Genomic DNA, 18,161 nt, shown 5'->3' with positions numbered 1-18,161 from the left:
TATCTTCTGACAAAAATAAATAATTATACACACGAAAATATACTCTGACTGAGATTTTTCTCCTAAATCTACAATAATTTAATTTCAAATGTGTTTGCTGTTAAGATCAATAACACAACTCAGAAGTTTGTTCCCATATTTAGGATGAGAAGGTTGCCTTTTAAACTTTTGTCACTGGATCTTAAATTTGGCATGCATCGATTCACTAGTTTGCTTACTGAAAACTCTGAGCCCAGAATAATATTTTTTTTTCAGCAAATTTCTTAATGTGATAGAAAATTGCATCTGCTTTTGGAGTAACTAAAATTCCAAGAGCTAGTAAGGATGTTTGAATTCTGAAATATTTTGACAAAATCTTGCCTCAAGATCTTTCCAAAACACCATTTTTTTTAACAGATTGAAGCTTTCTTAAGCAATCAAAAAATGCATTGCTTCCAATGCACAATGCTTTTGAACAATACCCTGAAGAATATCAACATTATTCAACAGTTTGTTGCATTCATTTCCATTGTACTGTCCCTCGTGATATGCTTGCATTTGAAGGTGCAAGAGATTCGGCCATTCTAGTGCTTAATCCAATATTTCAAGGAGTTACTTGAAAATATGGTTGAAGATTCCAAGAAAAAGATGGAGTTCCAATGGAGGAATTACATCAAGTATAAGGTCATATTGCCTTTAGGGGTTAACTAATGGAGGATGGACAACATTTGAGTAATTCTTAGTCAATTGCAGTTTTGCGCCTCAAGAGAGGAATCCAGCATAGCTGTTGCTTTAAGAACTAAATGTTCTTGATTGGCCAGAGTTTGTAAGGTTGTCAAACTTGACATCACATCAACAACACGGGTGTTTGCTAAAGTGAGACTGGATACCATATTATATGTTGGCTACTTTCATGCCACATGAAATTATGTAAGACACATTTTTAATTTGCATGAGGCTTAATATTTTTCTAAGATTTTCATGTGTTTTAGGAATACCTTCTGCGGCAGCAACAATCAGCTCTTTTTTTACCCCACCATCCTAGGCAATAGAACTTGATTGGAGACATAATGATCCTTGAGTATAACTTTGCTTGGTATATGTGTCAATTACGCTGATGGTAATTTTCAAGAATGAACCACCTTTATCAATTCTAAGTTGATGGAGGTGATGTAAGTCTAACTAAATGATGTGATGTAAGTCCTCTTATTGAGAGAAAAGTTGCCCTCTTGCAGTGAACAACTTTTTGAGTTTGGTTTTTTATTTCTTTGTCCAGAAAGACAACATTTGACATCATGAAAAAATCTGCTAATTTTTTCCAGAGGTTGTTAACTTTTTGCTTCATGTTTGCCTCTACAGGTCTTTTTTCTATTGAGTTGTTTAGAATTGATGCAAGCCTTTTTACACCAATATTGGAAAGATTCGTACTGTTTTGAACTTGGACCAATGTTTCAACAGTAAATAGCTGCTGCTTGTACTTTTCTGAATGTCCCGAAAGAATTTTTAAAAATTTACTTTCCTTTGCTTGACTAAGCATGATAGTATCTCCTAGAGAGGCATCTTTTTTAGAGATTAAATCAGCTGCTACTTGTTCAGCACGCTTTTCTTATAACACAAAAAGCAAACATTTTTTCTGCAATCACCATAAGTTTTTGCTGAATTAGGCATTTTTTGACAAAGACAACCCTAACCCTGACAAATTAATTTTTAACAGAAATGCCACTTTATTTGTTTACATTATTTTAGTGGCAAAAATTTGGCGCCAACATATATTAATTTTATTGCATTTAAATTTGAATTTTTATTAAAGAAGAAAAAAAAAAATTAAACAATAGGTTAATATAATGTTGTTTAGAGATATTTGCAACATTTAAGACAAAACAAAAAGGTTTTTCAGTGACTTTTAGCAGTGGTAACCCATTTTGAAAATTAAGTTTTTTAGTTTAAATAAGGCAAAAACTTTATATGCAATTTTCTCCTGCATTCGTAATTAGATGATTTTTATTTTTATTTTAAAGTGATCACCATAACCTATAAAAGCACTCCTCCAAGGGATTTTTTGGGTCATTTACGAAGAGGTTAGGACCCCTTTTTGGACAACCGTGCAATCACTCTAAACTAGATGGTTAAGTTTGTTTTCAGCTATTGAAAAATTTTCTTTCTTTGTTACGATAAAAATATTTTTTGAGAATGAATTTTCGGAAGCTTATCTTTGATCTTTGCATTCCTTGATGTCTGTCTTTCAAGTAAATATTGCAGCAGTTGAAAGGGAAGAAACGCCAGTTTTAGAAGTTATGAGCCTTCTTCACTCTACCTTGGCAGTTTTAAAAGGTTGGTTAAATGTAATATTCCTATCGCCTAAAGTCAGACATATATTTAAAAAGTTTAAATAAAGTGAAAGAGAAGAAGTTAAGCTAGCGTAAAAAGCATGCATTCTTTATTTAGAAAAGTGATTGAAACCTTTTGATAAATTTCAGTGTTTTGATTGGATGTTTTTAAATAAAGTAAACGACAGCACATTTGATGATCTTTTGGAATTTATTTTGTACCTGAAAGTAAAAGGTATCATTTTGAATAATGTACAATTGTTTGACCAATACAGTAATCTAAAATCATTTATGCATGGCAAAAATGAACAGTTTTTTGAAATACCCTTGCATGAACAGTTGGTTTTATTTTTTAAACCCTGTCCAAATGCGAGTTGCTTCTCAGAGATGCCTAAAATTTGTGAAGTATTCTTCTGCATCGCAGGACACAACAGAAATGTTGAAAGAGTGTTCTCGTTGATTAATGCTCGATGGACAAAAGAAAGGAACAGACTTTTAGTTGACTCTGTAAAGGGCATTGTTCTTGCAAAGTATAATTTAAAAAACCTTACCTGCGAACAGTTTTGTAAACATATGATTGCTAACAAAAATCTTTTGCGTAAAGTTGGCTCCTCCGAGGGTTTGTTATTCTACAAATCTTATTCTAAATAATCTGTTAAAACACTGTATATCTGAACGTTGCATTCTTTTTTTTTTTATTGAAAAGTATTAATTGCAATTGTAATGTGGAGAAATTTACGCGACTTTTCAACAACTTGATTAAATAGATGCGTAGTTTGCTAAAAAATACGTTAAAGATAATTTAAGATCTTGTTAGAATGTTTATTGTTGTTGCGACATTTTCGATATTTTTCCGTTTTTATTATTATTAAGTAATAGTTTATAATACCTGCAATTTACCCAGTGTCTTTATGTACTGTAACATATATTGTTCTTATATAGCATACTTTTTTGTTTACTCTCATCCAGTGTCAGTACCATGGCTAGAAGATCAGAGTCCCCCACCACCATAAAAAAGCTCCTACTTTCGGCGACCGTGCATCTGGCAACCCTATATTACATATATGTTTATTTATATATATCATTTAATTTATACTTGTTATATGTTAATTTATACTTTAATTTTTTTGTTTTTTAATCTTTACATATTCGTAATATATAATAGAATCTTTACAGAGTAAATAAAATTAAAAAAAAATCACATAGTTACGTTATACAAAAAGTATATAAAATAAAACTGTAAAGTATTAGAAATTACTTTAAAGAACGCGGGAAACTTGCAGAAGTCCGATGGTCTTGTCATCAAGAAACCGCCATGCGTTACTAGTATTTTTGGATACTTCAATTTAAAATAAGTTTATATATAAAAAAAATGTTATCAGTTTCGGCAGAATGAAATTAAAAATGAAAAATACAAAAAACAAAGAATGCAGACAAAAAGAAGTTTTTTATTTTTTAAATTTAATTTCAATACACATATTTATAAGTAGGTACACGATAAGGTTTCTCAACTCCCGTAAATTTAGCATCCCGGGATTCGCGGTGTGTAACTTATTTATCTCGGGATTTCCCGGCATAATTTTAAATATAATAACAAGCGGTTTGATTTGTCACTTAATCGTAAACGAATTTTTCCCATAAATAGACGGCAGAAAAAGCTCTTTCTGATTCAATTGATGTCCGCTTGATTCTATTCTATCTTTCTTTCTATGATTCTATCTTCTTTCTATGATTCTATCTTTCTGATTCAATTGATGTCCGCATTAATGTGGAGTATATCCTTTCTAAACTTTCTCTACGTTTTCCAGTTGCCTCAAAATGCTTGATTTCTTTTGTGAGGTTTTTTAAATTGCTAATGTCTTCTAGAGCTGCTTTTTCTACTTGTTTGACATTACAAATAGTCGCATCCAATTTTTATTCAAGTGTCAAAATATTTTTGCCTAATAAATTTGAAGCAACAAGTTGAGGTATCGACTGGTCAGAAACCATACTTTTTTTATCACGACTCACTTCAACTATTTCATTATTTGATGAACTAGTCCTAGCATCCTCTATGTACAACCACGTATAAATTTTTTTTGCTACTTTTAATGCAGGTTTGACGGTACGAGTAGTTTTGAGTTGATATTTGATTCCTGATTATAACTAATTGGATTGTTTAAAAATTTTAGTAGTCCAATTAAATTGGCATTTCTGGGTTCTTCAAATCTCTGCTGAACAGATTAAAGCAGTTTATTAGCTATCAAATTTATTTTTCTCCGCCAAATCGTCTAAGATGAATATGATTACACCTTCTGCGTCAAGTAGAGTAGCATTACTTCTACCAAGTCTTTCTATTCCAATTATTTGGAATAGAAAGACTTGGTAGAAGTAATGCTTTCTTATCGGTTGTCGAGAAATTGTTATGGCGTTCATAATTGCATATTCATCTTCGGAGATATTCAGAACTTCTTTTAAATCGATCATTGCTTTTAGCATATATGTTTTTTGTTTAAAGAATCTTTCTAGCATTGCAACAAGTCTATTTCACCTTTGACATGTAATATCAGCTTCAGTACTTTATGAAACATAGATTTTACGTAGATTTGTAAAACGTCATTTTTAAGAGGTGATTTGCGGAACATTCGTACCACTTTTCGAACCATCTGAATTGTTAGGGCTATATTTACGCTATTTTGTAAATCATCAATAAACGTAACGCCTGTTGAGCTGTATGACTCATCATTACAGTCCAATACATCATCAAACTCATCGTAAACTGCGATTCAAATTCAATATATTTTGCTGAAGAGTCTGACTTTTTGTAAAGAATATCATATACTGCCAAATGAAGTCCGTGGGCATAACACAGCTGATGTTCAATACCACTTAGTCGTCCAAATTTTTTCATTACGGATGCTCCGTCATTGACACTAGCTATGATGTGCTATTTAATTGATAAATTGAAACCTGACAGTTTATTTTCAACCAGATCAACAATTTCTTCTGCAGGAAGTGATCCAGCTATCGGAGTCAATCCCAGGTTTCAAAACTTTGTTAATAAGTGTAAACTTACGTTTAAATAACGTCGACTTTTTAAAGACGTATTCATATAACGATAAAGAAAATCGCGACCCGCTAGATATTTCTTTTGTTATATCTAAAACCACAGTTTGTTTGGCTAAATCATATTGTTTTTTTATCATACTCATAACATGGAATGGAGTTTTTGGTAATAACATGCTTTTTTCAAGCAATGATTTTTTAACGAACTCGCTTTTTGTTATGGCATTTATTGAAAAGCCATACACCGTTTGCTAGCTTTGACACAGTTTCCTCGTTAGTCTGCTGCTTAACAAACAATGTGATTTTCTTTTGCACAATTTTAATTTCCGAACCAGTATCTTCATGTAGACGCTTCATATTTAAATCCAAATCTTTATGTGCATTTTTTAAATGACGAAGGAGCCCACTTGTCCAAAATCCTTTGCACATTATCTTTGCATTGCACTTTTTGCAAATTGTAGATTCGCCAGATTTTTCTTTACAAAAATACTGCAATGCTTTCGATCCACTTACGATTGACATGGTATAACTAAATTGAATCGTAAAACTAAAGGTAAAGTTCCAAATATTTTTTACGTATATATGTTATCTTACGTATGATTTTATTTGTCTTTGTTTGCCGTTTTTTAAATATAAAAATTATTAAATATTTCAATAATTCAATACAGAAAAAGTTTAACTTTTCAATAATTTAGAAGTTTAAAAATCAAACTTACTGTTTTTGTCGTAGGAAATCTTTTTTTTTTTTTCCTCATATTTTATAATAACGAGAAAAAAGAAAACATCGCATTACAAATTGCAATGCATTGCTTGAATTAGATAGTTTAAGATAGTTTTAATAACATTTCTTGTTGTGCTAAGTTTTAATATAAGATATGAACACATAAGACACAACTAAATGCTATAATATTTTTCTTATTTTTTGTCGAATTAGTTCAAACAGTTATCAAGTGTAAAGTTAAAAAAAAATTATGTTCCGGGATATAAAAGTGATATCCCGGGAAATCCCGCTGCAACTTTTATCCCCGGGATCCCGGGAAAACGGGATCCCGTTTGAGAAACCCTAGTACACGATTTGCTAAATAGGTAATATATAGTCGTTCACGTGTTGATAAATAAGCCTAGTATTTGTTTTTTTTATAGTTGTTGTTGCTGTTTTTGTTGTTGTTGTTGTTGTTGTTGTTGTTGTTGTTGTTGTTGTTGTTGTTGTTTTTGAGTTATTTAAAGTTATTAGAGTTTACATTGGTTTCGGAACAAAGTTAGTTTTATACATAGTTTAAAATGTTTTGATGTTAATAAAAATACATAAAGTTGTTAGTGTTTAAAATGAGATCTTTTAATAACGTTTTCAGAGTATTTAAGTTATTCAATTTTTCCAGTTAAGTACTTCTGGATATTAATTTGTTATATAGACAAGAACCACGGTACGAAATAGAAAAGCGCAATAGATTAGTTTTTTTAAATGGTAAAGGAAACTTCAACGTACGTTGAAGTTGACCGTTCCTCTGGTATGGTATCTATTTTTGCCATTTTTGAAGAAATTCTTTGAAAAGTAAGAAGGAACAAGTCCAAGTTTATATTTGAGCATAAATACAAATTTTGGAATATACTGATTTGGTATACATTTAATGCTTTCAAATATTTGTAAAGTGGTTCAGCATGCGACAGTCTATCCTTATTAAAAGCTACTCTTGCAGTGTGTTTTTGTTTTCGATATAGTGTGATTAGTTTGGATTTATGAGTACTCGCTCATGCAACATTAGCGTATATATAGTAGCTTTATATGAACGAGAAGTATATGAACTTTATATTATCAGGAGGCAGTATAAAATTAGCTTTGTAAAAGGTACCAATGTTTTTTGATATTTTGGTATTTAATATATCTATATGTGATTTCCATAAGATGTTTTCATCAAGAAGTATCCCTAGAAATTTAGTTGCTTGGGTTCTCTCTATTTCTTTAGTATCTATATTTAGTGAAGGTAAGTCGGGAGGTATTTTTATAAGGTTCGAATGAAAAGGAATGTATTTAGTTTTTTCTGTGTTAAGCGATAATTTGTTAGATTTTACCAACTGTTTATTTTTTCAAGTTCAGTATTTGTAGTTTCATAAAGTTCTGTAAATGATGAGGATGCATAAAATAAATTAGTGTCGTCTGCGAACATTATGACATCTAATTTACTTGAGGCATTAGGAAGACCATTTATGTATATTAAAAACAAAAGAGGCGCAACATTGGAACTTTGGGGGACACCACATTTTATTTCGAGTAATTTTGAAATTTAGTTTTTCATGAGCAATAACGCACTGTTTTCTGTATAGTAAAAATTTTTAAACCAGTTTAGTGCAACACCTTTTATCCCATATTTTCCAATTTTCCTAATTAAGATAGTGTGATCTACTGTGTCAAACGCCTTAGATAAATCAACAACGACTCCAAGGACGTATATTTTGTTTTCAAAGGAGTCATTTATATTATTTCTAAGATCATGAATAGCGTGGTCAATATCAACAAATGTTGTCTATCCCAGGAGCCTTATTCGTCTTAAGCAAGTTTTTTGCAATTTCTAGTTCTTCATGGTTAGTCCAGAGAAAAGATTTAAACAGAAATGTTGGTTTGTGATATAGTTTTCAAAGGAGATATCAGGCCATTGAATTTTTAAAGCCATGTTAGGGCCTATGTTTGCAAAAAAACTATTGAAGTTTTCAGCGATAGAACCTTCGTCAATATATTCAGTTTCGTTAACGATAATTTTATCGGGTAAATTATTTGATTTTGTATGGTTTTCATCTATTATTTCTTTCAATATGTTCCAGGTTTTTTTTAATATCACTTTTGCTTTTTTGTAGTTGACTTGAATAATATATATTTTTTGTATTCTTTCTAATTTTTTTCAAATAGATTTTTTTATTCCTTGTATGTAGTTAAGTTAGTTTCGTTTTTGTTTTTTAAATACTTGATATACAGTTTTTGCTTTGTTTTTGATGATTTTCTAATCCCGTTAGTTATCCATGGGCAGTTTAAATATTTTAGCTTTATTTCTTTCTCTTCAACAGGGAAACGATTATTGTAGTGATCTGAAAAAATATTTATAAATAAATTGTATGCGGAGTTTGTGTGTCCAAGGTAACATTCTTGATACACTCCATCCTAATTTACTACTTTGTAGTTTAGACTGTTGAATTTAAATCCCCTATAAAAAAAATATTTTTTCTTTTGACGTTTATTTTGAGAAATATTTCATTTAAAAAATTTGAAAATTTAATTATATCACCTTCTGGAGGTCTATAGCAAGTGGAAATTATATTATTTTTTGATTTATTAAACATTATCTCAATAGCAGACTTCGCTATCAGTGTCAGAGATGGAGAGGTCTTGTCTTACTTTAAACGCTTGGTATTTTGGATATACGTTGCGATCCCTCCTCCCCTTTTGTTTGTTTTTCTTTCAAAAGATATTAGTTTATTATTTTGAATTTGGAAATTTGAGTTCCTTTGAAATGATTCATCAGAACACCACGTTTCGGTTATGCAAATCATACTTAATGAGTAATTGCAATCTATTAGAAAGTGTTTTAGTTTATCAAAATTTTTATTTATACTTCTTATATTTATGTGTATTGCAGTAAAATTATTTTTTAAAGTTTCAAGTTTAATTTTAAAAGTTTCTGTTTTAAAATATTTCGAATCAAAATTATTTCTGTGAAAAATTTGCGCATCAGAGTCGTAAAAATCATCTAGTAAAATATTATTAGCAGTTTCGAAGACGTTGCAACGCAGGGTTTCAAAATCTTTTGTTTTGTTTTTGTGTTCCTTAGTCTTAGTGTAAAGTGCGATAAATTAAAACGTGCTAGGATAATAAAAAATGTACAGAACTATTTCACCAAACTCTGTTAAGTACTTAAATAAAATTAAAATTATTTACAAAAATCTCTGAAGAATATTTTATCATATTTTATAATAGCAAATTTACCTTTCTTTCGAAATCTTCTAACATTTTCCCATAGCTTTTTTCTTATTTCCATCGTTTCGTTCGCGTAGTCTTCATTAATAAATATTCCGGTTCCTTTAAGTTTTTTTGATAGCGTTAAGATTTTATTTTTATTTTGAAAGTCTGGTAGTTTATTCGTTATAGTTCTATGAGTTTTATCTTAATTTATTTTCCCAACGCGGTGAGCTCTTTGAATTACTACGTCTTCAGAGATTCCCAGTTTGTTTCTAAATAGGTCTTTAACTTTCTTTGCCCAGTCATTCCAAGATTCTATGGGCAGCTCAGTTAAGTCATCAATCCTTAGGTTATTACGGCGTAAACGATTTTAAAGGTCAGCATTTTTTTTTTTAATTCTGAATTTCCCTGGCCATTAGACTGTTTGTTTCTGATATTTTTTTAAAGAAATTTTCTTCCTGAAAGTTGATACTTTCCTTTATATCGTTCATGTCTTTTTCAATTATTATAACCTTTGATTTGCTTTTATTGAACTCGTTTTTAAATTTGCCAAGCCGATCTGTTATTATTTTTAGATTTGCACTTATGATATCGCTAAATATCTGTTCTTGTTTTTTTTAAAAGGTTGATAGTTTCACTAAGAATACCTTTTTTTGTCCTTCCAGTTTGGTGGTTATTAGTTTTTCAATATTTATCATTGTAACTTCCATCTTGTAAATTTTTTTTAAACACGTCTTGCTCTTACTAAACCGCATTAAAAAAAAAAAAAAAAAAAAATATATATATATATATATATATATATATATATATATATATATATATATATATATATATATATATATATATATATAGATTTATTGATAAATGGTGTATATTGCTGGAAATATAACTCTTGTCTGTTTAAGAGTGATCAATATCTTTTTGGAAAAAATAGATCAAATAATATTAAAATATTTTAAATGAGAAAATACAACTTTATAATGGAACTTTAAAGTATTTTAATATATATATATATATATAAATTTCTTGAGCAACGCAATAGCAATAAATGTGAACATATTTTAAAGACAAACACGATATTTTTTAATCTTGACACATTTCGTAGTTAACATACTTCATTTTCAAAAGATAAAATTACAATTTAAATCTCTGGATATAAACATAAAATCAAAATTTGAAGACATTAAAGGGAAATATTAACAGAATTGTTACAAACACTATTGTCTTTTAATTTTTTTATATAAAATTTTAATTTTTTTTTCAATTTTTTATTTTAGGTGCCCCAAGAAGTCCTAACGGTCTTGTCACAGAGCACCGCGGAAGTGCATTTAACCAGGAAATTCACGTCTCCTTCCTTACCGTGACGCGAAAATTTTGTCCAGAACTCGTTTCGAACCTGGATCTCCTGTTTATAAAGCAAGCGCTCTAACCACTGCGCCACGGCCGCTATTTATTGTAATTTAAAAATTTATTTAAAATTTTATTTTAATTTTTTTCTATTTGTTAATATTTCTCTGTAATGTCTTAAAAATTTTTATTTTATATTTATATCCAGAGTTTTAAATTGCAATTTTATCTTTTGAAAATGTAGTATGTTAATTACGAAACATGTCAAGATTAAAAAATATCGCGTTTTTCTTTAAAATATGTTCATATATATATATATATATATATATATATATATATATATATATATATATATATATATATATATATATTATGTATGCATTAGGTATCGGATCAAAATTCAAATTATTAGAACTATTCAATAGCGAGAAAGCAGTCGCCGTAGCAAGCTCCTTGAATCCACTCTTCTTTTTTTTAGTGGCTTTTTAAAGAACAATTGTTTTGAAGTAGCTTCTGAAGCATCTCTGAACTCATCACACGCTCTACATTATCGTGAATAAACTTTACTGTAAGCACAGCGAAATTGAACTTTTTATTAGAAAATATTTTTCTTAAAACAAGAAATACGTTTCTTGTTTTTAGAAATAAATATCATAGCCTGCAATTTATTTCTAAAAACAAGAAATAAATTTCTTGTTTTGAGAAATTTATTAAACTATAGTCAATAAGTTTACAATTTCGCTGTGAGTTGTCAGCAAGTTTGAAAGATTTTAAAAGTTTTAAAATTCATTGTACCCAAATAATCTGTTCTAAAGTTGCAAAAAAAGGTGTCTGTTTTAAAGAGTTATTTTCTTTGTACTTTATATTTGACTTTAAACATTTTTGCAAACAATTTTTTTTAAACAATTGTTTGCAAAATGATTACTATTATGACATATAGTATTCTTAAATGATAAGACTAAAACATCAAAATTTATGAAACTAAGTTTTAATTTAAAAATCGCAGAATCAGAAAAGTCGCAGGTCAAAAATCATGATACCCAGGAGAGAGAAATATAGTTAGCTATTCTATTGATCTCTTTGAGTATTTTATTACTTAGAATAAAAACCTGCCTAACTTTGGAGAAATCCAACTCGAATCTCATGAAATTCAAGGCGCGTTCAACAGCTTCATATTTGTTAATTTTATCTAATAGTCTGATTTTTTTCCGTTCACAATAATCTCTGCACTTCTCAAAAGTCTAATTGTAAATAATTTTAAAACTAGAAACTTATATATTTTTATTTTTGCAAAAAGGTATTTGAAAGTGAAAAATTTTTATCTTACCTTACTATTTTTTTGACCTTTTAAGGTTTTATGATATAAATAGTTTGTCCTCCGGTTTAACAGTTTTATTTACGACTACGGCTATATGAAGCTCTCCGACATAATGTCAGAAGGTTTAACAAGAATAATGATTGGCTACGAAACTTTGCTATTCTTGCACAAACCCCTTTTAAGGTGGTTAACCAGGAAATAAAGTTAATATTTTAAAATTTTTTCAAATTTTCAGTTTAAATTGTTTTAGGAAAATTAATTACCATGAGTTTTTGGACAATTAATTACCATGAGTTCATTTTTGAAATCTATTCTTTGGTTTATTAAACATAAAAGGTTTAATTTATGATTTAAGTAAGGTATTCTAACATATTTCACATAGCAAAGGCCCATAGCAACACACTTTTCTTTTCTGTTTTGGGCTTATTTTTGTATACTTTGAATATTTTTCAAAAACTTGAACTCAAGTATGAGAGCCAAGTCTGTTCTATGCCGTAGTTTGCAATAAATAAGCAAGCTACATTTAATTTTAGTGTTATGTAAGAAACAAATAAGTGATAGAACTTTATATGTGAATATATCTTTATAAATGAAGGTCTTAATGGGTTTTAGTTGTTTATTTCTTTAATTTTAGCTAATATAAAAAGTAATGGGAAAGAAGAAGAATCGTGTAAGAAAAGTTAATAGAAAATTCTCTGGGAACAAGTTTTAAAAAGTATGTGATATCGAAATAGTAGAAAAAAATTTACTAAAAAAGCCATGTAGTGCTAAGAAGCTTAGCAAATTTAAATTGAATGAAAAACAGAGTCAAAAAGATGATTTTAAAATGATTATGTATTTTCCTATTCTCAGAAAAATTTTGATGCAAGTTGGTAGCTAAAATGGAGTAACTATAAAAAATGACGATTCAAAGAGAATGGATTTTTCACCTAGTTTGAAAATTAAATGTATATCTTGTTCTTATAAGTGGTGCACTTTTACAAGTAATACTGTGGACAAAAACACACAAAATGAAGGCAGGAGTGCATTTGACATTAACTTAAAAATGATTGTTGCTTTTCGCGAGATTGGTCAAGGGCATGAACCGATGAGTTGTTTTGCTTATACAGCAAATATTAATTGCATGAATTGAAATGTTTTTCGACATAATCACAAATTAATCAAAGTTGCCTATGATTCTGCTGCTAAAGATTGTATGAAGAATGCTGCAAATGAAATTAAATAAAATGCTGTTGAGATATCTCCTACCGGTTTTCCATTAATACAAGTTTCTATTGACGGTACTTGGCAGAAGCGAGGATATTCTTCTCCTAATGGTGTAGTTACTACTAATGCTATAAGTGGAGGCCGATGTGTTGATGCAGATGTATTAGCAGGTATTGCAGAGAGTTTCATATTTGGTTAAACAGAAAACAACATCCTGGTTATGAAAACTGGAAAACAAATCGCAATTGTTCTTTAAATCACACAAACTTGTCAGGAGCTATGAAAAAGTTGGTGCACTAAATATCTTTCAGCGTTCTTTGAAATTATGAAACATGGAGGGCTAAAATTAACTGAAAAAAACAATTTGACAGAAAGACCAGTGAACTTTATCCAAAACTATTTTGGAATGGCTATTCGTCATACTGCTAAAGGGTGATGCGGAATTTATCGGACAAATCCTTATTTCATTATTTGAGCATAATAATTAGTTTTTGTGGCTTATCTTTGATTTTATCACAAAAACTGATTATTACTTGAGCATAATAATCAGTTTTTGTGGTAAAATTGAGGTTAAATGCAGCCGAACGAGAATCTTTTCGAAAGCGACTAAAAATGTTTTTTGTAAATAAACCTAATATATAAAAAAAAAAAATCGTAAATCATTTTGAAAAGGATGGATTTGCTCGAAGTACAATATATGATAACCTAAAAAGACCCGAAACTGTTCAATCGTTTTCTAATAGAAAGCACCCTGGTCCTCCGACATCCTGGATTAGAGAAAAGAAAGCCGAATTAACGAGACTTGTCAACAATCGAAATGGGGTCAGTCAGAGAAAAATAGGTATTAAATTCGGTGTAAATCAATCGACAATTAGTCGTCAGTAAAAAAAAATGAATGTTAAATATAGAAAACGTGAAAAGACTCCAAAATACACTATAAAACAACAAATAAAGGCAAAGAAAAGAAGCAGAAAACTAGTTAACCAACTCTATAACACAAAATCGCTTCTTGTCATCGATGACGAAAAATACTTTTGTTTTGCAGGGGACAACATGCCTGGAAATTCTGGGTACTACACAAACAACAAAAAGACATGCCCAGAAAGTGTTCGTTTTATAGGAAAAGAGAAATTTCCAAAAAAATTATTAATTTGGATAGCTATATCTGACCGTGGTATGTCCGAGCCATTGTTTCGCACTTCCAAGGCTGTAGCGATCAATTCATCAATCTATATTAATGAATGTTTTGAAAAACGACTTCTTCCATTTATTCACAAGTATCATGGAGACTTTAACTATTTATTTTGGCCAGATTTAGCAAGTTCTCATTATTCTAAAGATTCTCTAAATTGGATGGACCAATATGTCTATTACGTTGATAAAGAATCCAATCCCCAAATGTGCCTCAAGCACGACCAATTGAAAGTTTTTGGGGACATTTGGCACAGAAGGTTTACGAGGGAGATTGGCAAGCTTCAACAGAGCAAGTTTTGATTGATCTCATTAAACTAAATCTACAAGAAATTGATTTAAACTTTTTACAGTCGCATATGAAAGGCGTCAGAGCAAAATTGAGATCAATTGCAGATGGCGGTGTTTTTTTATATAAAAAAATAATATATTTTTATTAAAGGATAAATGCTTTATTTAAAAAAAATATAATAGTAATTTGTTTTTTTATTTATAAATAAGTTATTGACGTTTTTATTTTGTCCGATAACTTCCGCATCACCCGTTAAAAACGGTAAGTTAGATGATACACAAAAAGTATACCATATGAAAAAGAAGATCAAAGCGGTACTTTTTCACTGTACCAATTTCAACAGTCAATTGCGTCGTCATGTTTTATGTCCTATAAGATCTGAAAGTTGGTGTAAGTGGCAAAAATCAGAAGGTAACCAGGGAAATGACAACTATAAATCAAAAGTTAATCCACCAATATGGGTCTATGATATTATATTAAGTAATTTCAACAATTTAAGCGATGACCAGTTATTGAAAAAATGTGTTCATGGAGAAACACAAAATTGTAATGAAGGGATCAATAATGTTATTTCGTCTAAGTACCAAAAATGTATTTGTGAAGAAAGGCACCCTAGAAATTGGAGTGAATTTAGCTATATTGAGTTTTAACAAAGAAACATCTGGTCTTACACGTGTTTTTGAATATCTTAATATTGTACACAGTGATAAGACTGTAACCGGTTTATTGAAAAAGGACATGTGTCGAGTTAGTAATATGGAGAGAAAGATAAAACTATCAATAAAAAAAGAAGAATTCAATTAAGAGGGTTATCTTAAGGCTGGTTTGATAAAGAACAAGAACTTGAAGCTAAAAATCGTATGCTTTTGGAAGTTTTTAGATTTTTTATTTTTTTATTTTTGAAATGTTGTTTTCTCAATTTGTCATTTTTCGCAATTTACGTTTACGTGGAACAAGATATTTTCAGATTAAGATATTGTGCTGAAATTTTCAGCATTTGCAATAACCGCTTAGATCTAAAGAATGAACTAAAATCAAGACATAAGGTGCTATATTTACAGTGTTATTACTCATTGTTCATAATAATTTCATGCATACCCCCCGAAAAGTACTAATAATAATTTCATGCATACCCCCCAAAAAGTACTAATAGTAATAGTAATATTTAAATTTTAACCTTTTTACCTATGCAATGAGCTTCATTTTAGTTCAAGAACTAGATAATATTATGAAGAATACTTGTGCAAAGTTTTGTGAGAAAAATATATTTTATCTTTGAGTTTTCTTATTTCATCTATGTGTATAGTTTTAGGCCTTTTTTAGCTAAAATTTGATGTTTTTTTAGAAAAATAATAAAAACTTCCAGTTTTTTTTTTGATAACTAGTAACTAAAATTCGTTATTGAAACTATTTTATCAAATTAAAAAAAAAAAATTCAATTTGACAAAAAAAATTTATTTCCTGGTGAACTACTTTAAACTGTATGAGATCAAAAGAGTCTTACAAATTTTTAACTGCTTTGTATTAAACAGTGTTTAAAAACCACATTTTTTCATTTCATAACGAATTTTTGCGTTTTTAAAATGTTACCACTTAACATAAATAATAATAAAAATGCGCACAATTGAAATATATTTAAAAACTTTCCATTCTTTGTAATGACGTTATTATATACTTAATGATTTATAAATTTCAATTCGCGCCGATTGTTTGAAAATGCCCTTAAAAACTCAAAAAATGTAAAAAAAGTTATACAAACGAATCACTTCCTCTTCAATTACTGCCATAGATAATATACAAACAAACTCATTTCTAGATGCATCTCATAAAACAGGAATTTTTAAAACAGACATATCAGATCACTTCTCGATTTTTTTTTCACTTGCACAATACTCAGCCTCATTAAACAATGCAAAAATTAAAAACATATAAAAGAAAAATTAGCAAGTCTTCTTTTTGCAAATTTGAAGAATCTTTATCGAAACTAATTGGTCTTAATGTTCAGTGCAACCAAGGGCTTACAAATACTGCCTATAACATATTTATAAACATTTTCCCTGAACAATACAATAAGCATGGGTTACAAAAGGAATTAAAAAATCCTCAGAAAAAAAAAAAAATTATACAACAAGTATTTAAAAAATATTCATTTTTCTTCAATCAAAGCACATTTTTTAGAATTAAAGCGCTAAAAATAAATTAAGAAAATGTCATCTTATGAAGCATTTTTTTAAATAAACTCTTCATTAAAAAAAACAAAAAACTTTCTAGTCAACAAAATTCAATACCATAGAAGTGGATGGGTCTCCATCCCGTCAGTTGTCTAACACATTGCTTTCAAAAAAAGTAAGCCAATCAATTTAACTTGATAAATTTTGATGCATATTTGTGTCCTGTTTACATAGACTAACTAAAAGATTGTTTCAGAACATTTTGGAATTCAGTTACAATAAGAAAAAAGAATATTCAAATAAAAAAAGTATAAAAATACATCCTCTTCTAAAACTTCAGAAAAAGAGTCTTGTTTTTTAAATGATCTCAAGAAGTCAAATTTTCAATACATGAAAATGTTAACGGAGGAATAGGAATAGCACGGGCTGGAGCAAGTGTCTTTTTTTATTATTTACAACTTTCTTATTTTTTTCAGTAACTGCGGAGTGTCAGTTTCTGAACTTAAATATACAAATTTGTGATAATATACATTTCTAAAAAAATAATGAAAGTAAACCAACATCATGATATGATAATCATCATCTAAATTACATATGACCATCATAATCACATAATGATATCATCATCGCAATCATCGTGATCATGTTCATGACCTGGTAGAATAAAGACTCTTCTGAAATCTGTTTACTTCTAAATTTACGAGGTCTTCACCCTCGTTGTAATTTTTCTCTTGTTTATTCATGTGTAATTAAAAAAATTAAAATAGTAAAAAATTGTTAGAAAAATACTTCAAAATAACAAACAAACAAAAAAATTATATACGATAGAAAAAAAATTTATTTTTAAAAATATACATAAAACAACTAACCAGAGTTATACAAAATACTTATCAATCCAATCATCGATATAATTTTTACATTTTTTAATGACTTGGTTAATACGGTGGGTCTTATAGGAGCATGGCTATCCGCAAATATCATTTGTTATCCATTTCACAGGAAAAACAGCAATTGAATTTTTTTTTCATCGATAAATTTAACAATAAAATAAAACTTATTCATGGTTCTCATAGAAATAAATTATATGCCAAATGTAGTAATGAATCATATTAAAAATAGGAATTATAGGCATTAAGTGTAATTACAATTGATCATTTTGTTATGTTTGATAATAAAAAAAAAACTTAAATTTGAGAAATGTTAAAATACAGAGCAATAAAAAAATACTAATAGTATTTCAGAAAATAGAATACAAATAAATAATGAAAAAAAAAATAAAAAAAAATATTACATGACATTTATCGAAAGCATTTTTATGATGTCATTTATATGATCAAAG

This window comes from Hydra vulgaris, chromosome 09 (genome assembly GCF_038396675.1).
Source record: "Hydra vulgaris chromosome 09, alternate assembly HydraT2T_AEP".
Taxonomy (NCBI): Eukaryota; Metazoa; Cnidaria; class Hydrozoa; order Anthoathecata; family Hydridae; genus Hydra; species Hydra vulgaris.
This window is presented reverse-complemented; position numbering follows the sequence as displayed.